Source organism: Saccostrea cucullata, unplaced genomic scaffold (genome assembly GCF_032062105.1).
Source record: "Saccostrea cucullata isolate Sc308-1 unplaced genomic scaffold, CSIRO_AGI_Scuc_v1 ctg1596, whole genome shotgun sequence".
Taxonomy (NCBI): Eukaryota; Metazoa; Mollusca; class Bivalvia; order Ostreida; family Ostreidae; genus Saccostrea; species Saccostrea cuccullata.
The window spans coordinates 41870-51705 of NW_026918332.1; positions in this window are offsets into that span (position 1 = coordinate 41870).

Below are 9836 nucleotides of genomic sequence, written 5' to 3' on the forward strand. Positions count from 1 at the left end.
CTGTCGTACTGAAAGTGAATGCGTTTGTGACACCAATTATCTGTCAACCCTATAAAAGTCCTGGGGCATAGCATGTTGCAGCCAGTGGAAGTCCTGGTGCATAGCATGTTGCAGCCAGTGGAAGTCCTGGTGCATAGCATGTTGCAGCCAGTGGAAGTCCTGGTGCGTATTGACGCAGTCAGTGGAGTTCTAAACATTTTCCTGGTGTGTAGCACGTCGCAGCATGTTAAGGTCTGGTCGAATAGTATGTTGTCAGTGGTGTTATGATGATTTCTGGTGCACAGAATGATGCAGCCAGCAAATTATTTACAGCGATACTATGCTATACAAAATTGATATACATGTATTTATTCTAAAAGGCTTGTTGCAAATTTTAATTGATTTTCAGAACTTATTTACTTTCGGCAAGCAAATTGAAGGAAAATGCTTTACGGCGAAAATTATGATGATTACTTATAATAAGATAAACAATCGTCATTTGTTTTGCTTGGAATGTAAAGATGTCGTTTTTATTTAAAAATTCATAAATGCATAGGAGAAATACATGTTTGCGTTCAATCTGGCAAATGGTAAAATCAAAATCTATATCCTAAAAGAATAAGACATAAATTGTATGGTTCTATATAGTTAAAAGAATATACTGATGTTTGTATCTTTGAACGGTCAATTTTAATAGGAAATTAAGTGAATTGAAGGAAAATAAAACTGTATTAACAGTGCATATTATGATGATTTACACCTAATAACATCTGTCATGTCTGAAAAATGAAATCTTAAAGACTTATACTTTTATAAAAGAAATACATGTATGCGTTCAATCTTGCTAATGGTGAAATCCATATCAATAATATGAAACACTAAGATATGATTTGTTTAGTTTCTTATGTTTGATAGCTTAGATGGATGTTTGTGTTACTTGAACGAATAATGTTTGGAGATTCGATGTTATTTTATGATACTTATTCTTTATCATTTATAGAAAAAGCAAAACGTACCTGAACAAAGTGAGTACGATCTAGTTTTTTATTTCCAGTATCAGCGTCAAAACTATGGTTGCTTTGTTGCAAAAGGTTGTTTAAAAAGGATCATTGTTCCAAACATAAATTCAACATAAGAATCGGATAAACATTTTGAATGCTTTATATTTATTTGGACAAATAAAGGTTAAGATTGCATATCTAGTTTTACTTAAAAAAAAAAAAATAAATAAATAAATAAAGTTTCCACCAGAATTTGTTAAACAAACGTATGATCAAGAAAAATGCAAGAAAGATCAACATTTACAAAAATGTTTAGCAAAGATTCCGTATATAAATGAACATTAAATTTTAACTGCTTCTTGAGCTTGTAGAAAAACCAGAGCCCTCTTTCTTTATGTTCGAAATACTGGCAAGCAAGCGCTTCCATACCTATATAGACAAGTGTTCTTGTTTTGATTGTAAATAATTTATGTTCGTTTGAGTGAAACGAATTAGAACATAAATTAATTTATCATATGTACTAGGAACACGTGCTTTTGTTTATTATGTGCTACATGTAATAGAAGCGACAGTAGCTATTGGTCAGTATTTAAAGGTCGATACCTGTAGAACAGGTGAACAGGTATTCACTTTAATCACGCTTTTAACTTATTCGAAGGCTTTGCTTTGCGACATTCACACCCACCCACCCACCCTCTTACTTACTTCACCCTTTTACTTGTATTTTGTTTAATAAAGAAAGTAATTGTTTTCTTTACAAGAAAATTAAAAGATTTGTACACAACAGATTGATTGTCAAAGATGGGAAACAATTTGCTTAGTCGCTCTAGATAATTTTATGTAAAATTTGATATAAATGTAAGATTGTTGTGTAATGGTACATATTAGCTACATATAGTCGAAATGTGTTTACAGATAGTTCTAACTTACATTTATTTTGCATAGGTTTTTTTTTGCTTAAACTAGTCGATTAATTGTACATTATAATATATGACACTTACGTAAGTTTGTGAGAATGAGTCCGCCATTCATTTTGTTTACCTCGCAATTGCTGCGGACTTACAGGTTTCCATAGTTTTTTCAGCATAAATCGAAGTTGTTTTTTATCTATGGTTTTTCCTGGGCGGCGAGGGAAGCATAATTGTGTTCATACATGCATTATATTACGTTTTTAATCGGTGAAGTGAGGACATATAAAAGCATTGCGTTAAAATGCATTTTGTACTGTTATGTGTGATTAATCATATTTTTGATATATTGTAGAAGAAAGGTAGAGAATCGGTACCATTGAAGACTTGTGTTTTGTAAATGTATACGTCTAATAAATACTGTCAAGCAAGCGCTTCCATACCTATATAGACAAGTGTTCTTGTTTTGATTGTAAATAATTTATGTTCGTTTGAGTGAAACGAATTAGAACATAATGACGAATTTTGTATGAACATTTATTTAAACTCAGTTGCATGTATAAGCTGCAATTATATAGCTCTCTGTTTTCTTTTCGGAGGAGGGGGGTCAATTAAAAAAAACAGGGAGGGCTAACTTATTGTTTATATTATATGATTTACACATAATCTTCTTGAACGATTCACAAGTTGACATATTGTAGATTTCTTTCTAATACATGTACTTAAACATGCCTTTCATCTTATACTTTGACCTTTGGAGAGAACATCATAACCAACAGCTCAATCAATTCATTTCCTTGATATAAATTTAAAATAAATTAAACCAAAATAACATGTGTCGATTACATGTAATAATACTACCGTGTTCTCACATTTATTAACTTTTTGAATTTCAGCATCTATCACATATTAAAGATTTGGTCATATAATTACACTTTTTGAATGGTGTTAATAACAAAATAATGAACACCCTCTTTATACTAAGGAATCTACAGTTGTAGTTTAGAGTGCTTTTTTTTTTAATTTAATATTACTGTATTCGTATTTTTCTTTTCTTAAATTAAATTTGAATTAACAAATGTATAGGGCGAAGGACTACCAGATTTGGTAGACATGTCAAAGATGTTTAAGGTGGGCAGGCGTGTTGATCAGGATAACAACTTCTGTGCATGAATTAATTCAAGTGCTTTTTTTAGTATTTTGTATACCAGTTGCTCATATTATTTCTAATTATTTATTTTGATATTGTGTTTTTATTACAGCTACATGTAACAGATTTATTATACATTTATAAACATTTAATCAAGTCAGTGCGCACATATTTATAAATCAAAGTGACATGAAACATGATTTTAAAAATAATGGTGGTGTTAATTGCACAGCACATGTAGTCATAAACCTATCAAATAAACTGATTACATTTTTTGCCTAATTCAAGTTGTCTTTTCAACCCTTTTACATTTTGGTCTCCTTTTTTGTTTGCAGGTCACCCAGGAAAAAGGGTAGAAAAATCCCTGAGAACTCCCCAATTTGGCAACTTCTGTCTATGCGATTCTAAAGGCTATTCCCATCTCGATGTACCACACACCGTGTTTTTCTCTTAATGTTTTTTTTTCTCAATGCTTGAATGTGTTTTCTTTATATCTTCGGTGTTTTTACGTTTTGTCTTGTTTTTCTCTTTGATGTTTTTTTTTCTTCGGTGTTTATTTTTTTTTTATCCAAATTCAATGTTTCCTGTAAAAAGTTAAATATATGTACATTTATTGTAGATACATGTAAGTATAAATGAATTAAAATTGTTGCAAGCGATGTGTTTTTGTCTTATTTTTTAATTAAAGAGGCTGGGGGTTGTGGCCATTTTTTGACTATATTGATCACCTTTAGAAGAAGACTTCCATATGAAGATATAGAAGATCGTAAAATTTTGAAACTAAATTTTTAAAAAAATTTTCTTTGCCAAATGATAGTTGACGGCTTAAGATATCACATCTAAAAAAATAAGGTAAATCTGGTGGTCAATTTGTGGTTAATTTGTTGACTCGCCAGCCTCCTTAATTGTTATTTGTAAATCTTTGATTTGTTGTTTTGAACGTAGTTTATTTATATCAATCAAAAGGATTGGAAACAAGTTCTAAATAACTTAGTGAATTCCTCTTCTTATATAATACAATATGTCATGCAAAAAGAAAAAAAATTAATACAATCGATACATGAATAAATAGATACAATATAATGTAATACATCATTTGGAGAATCTACATGTTTCGTCAATAAATTTATGAACAGCAGCAAAAATACTGTTATTTATCTGTAAAGGCAAATTAACATCACCACACAATAATACATTAATATCAATAGAAACCAAATCAAGCATGAACAAATGATTAAAAAGAGTACTTCTAGCATTGGAATAATTTGTGCATGCAAAAAAGTAATGATACACATCTTCATTTTTTCCACTTAAACATAATGGACTACGTACAATATTTCGTTTATATAGATCATGGTTTAGTATACAGTAATGTCTTAATTACTTGGTATGAATGATATTTGTATATCGTTTGCCAAAAGAAAAGTATGGTGGTGGAATATCAATTATTGTTGTCAAGTTTTTTCTAAATGTTTTGACTGAAACGGCTTCTCTCGTATCTGTTTTTAATAAATTCCATTGTTTTGTAGCGTCAGGTACGAATGAGTTTCTAAATAGTTCTAATCTACACCTAGGAACAATAAAATCTTGTTTGTTACGGGTATTATAAGTAAATACATGTTCACGCTTATTGGGGACAATATCTTTCAAATATTCCGGTGCTCGTCCCGTATGAATTTTGTACAAAGTAGTCATTTTAGCAATATATCGTCTGTGTTTTAAAGTTTCCCACCCAGTTTCAGAATAAAGTGCATCTCTAGACACAAATATAGGAAGTCCAGTTACGATTCTAGCGGCGGTTAATTGTACTTTTTCAAGTTTTTCTGCATCATATTTCGAGCAGCCATCCCAAACGATCGAAGCGTATTCAAGCATAGGTCTGATGAATGTAATATACAATTTTGTTAAGTTTTTTCTACCCATTTTGAACTTTAACTTCTGTAGAAGGCCTAGTTTTTTATTGGCACTATTTACAACTCCATCAATATATTCAGACCAGCTAAGATTTTGCGACAATAGCAAACCCAAATGGCGATGGACTGGAACACATTCAAGTCTATCGCCTTTGAAAAATAACTTTGGCATAGCAGAAATATTTTTCTTGTTGAAATAAACTACCTTAGTTTTAGATGGATTGAATTTGAGTAGCCACTTATTTGACCAAATTTCCAATATGTGTAAATCATGATTCAATTTGTATTCTATATCTAATATATTGTATGATGATTGTTGGAGGGAATTACCATCTGCAAACAGTCTACACATTGAAATCATATTTTCAGCAACATCATTTATATAAATAAGAAATAACAGTGGACCTAAAACAGAACCCTGAGGTACACCTGCAAAAATATCTTGCTTTGATGATAACAAATCTTTGTACATAACTTTTTGAGACCTTTGACTTAGATAACTGGAAAACCATTGGAGAATATCACCAGATATACCATAAGTTTGCAATTTAAATAAAAGCCCTTTGTGCCAAACTTTATCAAAAGCCTTTAAAAGATCACAAAAAACCATACAACATGATTTGCCATCATCTATGTTTTGAACAATATAATGGGACGTTTCTAGTAATTGATATACAGTTGAATGACTAGGTAGAAATCCTAATTGGTATCGATAAAATAAATATTTGATATGAAGAAAATTGTACACGTGTTTAAAAATAATTCTCTCCATAATTTTGCTTACACAAGATAGTAACGATACAGGTCTGTAGTTGGACACCACAGAGGGGTCATCCTTTTTGAAAAGAGGAATCACATGGGCTAATTTCCAAAAAGATGGGAAAACTTTTTCTGATAACGACCTATTAAATAACATTGTTAGTGGTTTAACAACAGTAGAAATAGTCGATTTTAACATTTTATGGCTAATACAATCTGGGCCAATAGCTTTATTCACGGGAAGTATTGAAATTATGTCTAATACTTCTTGTTCGTCAATTTTTATGTTGCATAGTGTGTCATTACAAGTATAATACATTTGTGGTGATATTTCATTAGAATCATCAATAGATGAAATCGAAGAAAAAAACGAATTCAATGCTTCAATCTTGTCTTGGTCAGAATAGGCTACTTGTCTTAAACCGTAAATCTTTGTCTTCCTATGTAGGAAGAGGCCCAGTGGGCCAAAAACTTGAGTCACCTTCATCCCGCTTTCATTAGATAAATTCATAAAACTAGAAAAATGTCCATACCATATAAATGATCAGTCCAGGGTTCACTAGTAATGCAGCATGAAATACAATAAAAATATATGCATGGACCTTGATTAGGTTTTTGAACCGAGTTTAAGGAAGCTCTAAACACTACCAAAAAAGTTTTTTTCTAACTTGAATCATATCGAGGGTTGCATATTGAAACTTTTTAGTTCACATAGACGTTAACATGCAACATACATGTATTTATGCCAACATGCAACTTACTTTTCTTAACATGCAATATTATTCTGTTAGTATGCGAGTGTGTCAACATTGAAGATACAGGGTGTCCCAGAATATATGATACCATTTCATGATTATATAATTTAATTCTGATTGTAACGCTGTATTTGATTGGATAAAAAATTTACTTCATATCGTATAAAATGGGTTGCCTACGTCACAATGACTTACGTAAAAAACGTATCAATCCGCCTGACGTTACATTCAAATTTGGTACAAGTTGAAGTCATTTTATTAGAACAATCACCTTTTTTTCTTGCATCAAATGAATGAAAATTAAATTATAAGCAATGAATTTAATAGCTACCCATTTTATACGGAATAAACTGGGTTGGAACAGTTAACGCTTTTTTTATAAACCGCTTCGCGGTTTATAAAGCGTAAACTGCCCCAACCCAGTTTATACCGTATAAAATGGGTAGCTATTAAATTCATTCCTTAAATAAAATATAATGTAATGAATATTAATTAAAACAAATGCACTATAATCATTGCATTTACTGTCCAATTTTATTCACACAATTTGAGGGACATTAAAAAGAACATGACAAAATGAGATCACTTTGAAAAATGATGATGGTTTTTAAATTATGTCCCCTAAATGATGTCCAATCTGGGTACATGTAATGATCATGTCTAGTTATTACACAAAATTCCATAACTGAAGACAATGATGGGATTTTCTTTAGTAATAATTTAGTAATAAACTAGATTTTCATTGGAAATGTACCCTTTTGGATAAATTTAAGATTTAGACTAAGGTTTTGTAACAATATTTTAAGACTGGAATTGATAATTACAGTTTTGAAATGAGGGTACCCAGCTTGTTTGATAAATCCACTTTGATTAAAATGCAATTTTTAGGATTTTTTTTTTTGCGTAATTATATTGCTTCATTATTCCAACATTGTGAGAATTTTTAACTGAAATTATTAGTTGCTAAAAATGGGTACCTGACGTTTCTATTTCGTTTCGCACTTTACAGGTACTACCTGTAAAGTGCGAAACGAAATAGAAACGAAACAAAACGAAACGAAACGAAACCTATCGAAACGAAACGAAACAAAGACGAAACGAAACGAAATCAAAACGAAACCTGCCGAAACGAAACAAAACTATCAAAATGTTTTTTTCTCCCCCAAATCAAGGTTCATGTATATATGTGTAACTGCATGTGGACTTTTTTGTACTTCAAATAAAATTTATATAGTTCAAGCACTTGTTAATATAAAATTTAATTACCGATAAATTATGTTCCCTTTTCAGTCTAATGATGTATTTACATGTTTGCTAGTTGCAAATATACACGAGCGTACTATGCATGTATAATTTCAATATGTGCAATATTTTCTTATTTTCATATCTTACTCTTATTTTCAGTCCTTCAATTTCCTTCGGTCGCCTATGTATGAGCTTGAAGCGAAACAATTACCTGTGGTGCTTGAACTATATAAATTTCATATGAAGTAAAAACAGACCATATGCAGTTACACATTATATATACAATGTAACTATATGTAAATGTATATAGCTTGATTTAAAAAAACATTCTGAAAGTTTTGTTTCGTTTCGTTTCGGCAGGTTTCGTTTTGATTTCGTTTCGTTTCGTCTTGATTTCGTTTCGTTTCGGTAGGTTTCGTTTCGTTTCGGCAGATTTCGTTTCGTTTCAGTTCGTTTCGTTTCGTTTCGTTTCTATTTCGTTTCGCAGTTTACAGGTACCCGCTAAAAACTGTACTTACTCAAATATTTAATGAGGCAAATTTCAAAGAAAATTGGTCAAGACATGCGTTTCTGACAATAATTTAAAATAATATTATATATTATGGGACACCCTGTACATGTACATTTTATTATGTTAGCACGTAGGTTGATAATGTCAGCATATAGAACATGTTGACAGTCAACTCATTATCTTGGATGTTGACAAAAATAAGTCTCATACTGACATAACTGAGCTGAATTTTAACATAATTAACTTGCATGTTGACATAAATACATGTAACTTGCATGCTTATAAGTTTCATGTCAATATAATTATGTGTATCTTAAAGCTTGCATTTATGATGTCAGAAACTGGTGTTTATGATGGCATATTTCTGTCCCCTACATGCAACATAAAGTTTGTCAGCATGCAATAATTTATGTCATGTACAAGTATAATTTAAAATGGAATTAAAAAGAGGTCAAAGGACACCGTGGGCCGGTGGTCCATTTGCAAGCACTAGCAAATTTTCACGAGAAACCGCTGTAGACCGATGAAGCCCAGGGCAACAGACCTCGAAGTAAAAAATGCACACTGAAAGTATTTAAACACATAGATCATAAAACCTTTTGTTCTATAAAGATTGGAAATGCAAATCGTCCAAAAAAGAAAAAAAGAGAGGAATTTCTCTTTCCAAGGAAAATTTCGATGAATAATTTAATGTGACTTTATTATTTATTTAGTATATGAAGAAAGAATTCGAGAAACTATTTGTTGATCATTATTAATTAACAAAAAAAATTGTTTGGAACTATAAAAACTGAAAATGGTGTATGAGTATTGGGTCTTGTTTAAATGTACGCGTTCAAGTTTAAATTAAAATTTTCAAATCTGTGTTTACAAAGTGCAAGGCTGTCTTTGTAACCACGAATTCCAAGAATTTAATCTAAACTTGTTTTGCTCAAGAGGTATTTTGTCTTAGGTGTAATCCCTTCCCCGTCACGCATTTTAACGCAAATACCATTTCTTATTTTAACAAAATCAATATACCGTTTATCCGCAATCACGCATATTCACGCACTTTAAAAATATCATTTACATAAATATTTAAATTCGTATCTATTTAATACAATTATTTTAAATCTAATAAAAGAAGAAAAGTTATTTCATTATTATAATATCACTTCATAATATTATTTGAAATTTCATGAGAAACATTTACACCGCAATGAACCCTGCTTGCGGAGAAATGGTAACGTCATACCGGTATTTCTTGAACAAAGTTGATCTCAATTATGATACATGTAAATCTTTCCTTTCTTTTCTGGAAAATTTATTTTCATCAAAACATTCTCTATAAACCATGTACCCAGAACATGAGGTGCATAATCAATTTCTTATTTGATTTTTTTCTCAAGAAAAGTAAACCAATGATTTTGAATTATATATTTTTCGGGATTATTGATATGCTTGGACCTCAATTATTAGCAAATTCTGAAGGTCAAACTATAAATGTATAAATCAGAATCATTGGTTTGCTTATATGTTTGCAAAATTTACACCTGGTGATAAATCAGTGCATGAGAACGGCGCTTTTGAAAAAAAATAAAGGGATCACAGACACTTTCTACGTTCCCGCTGTGAA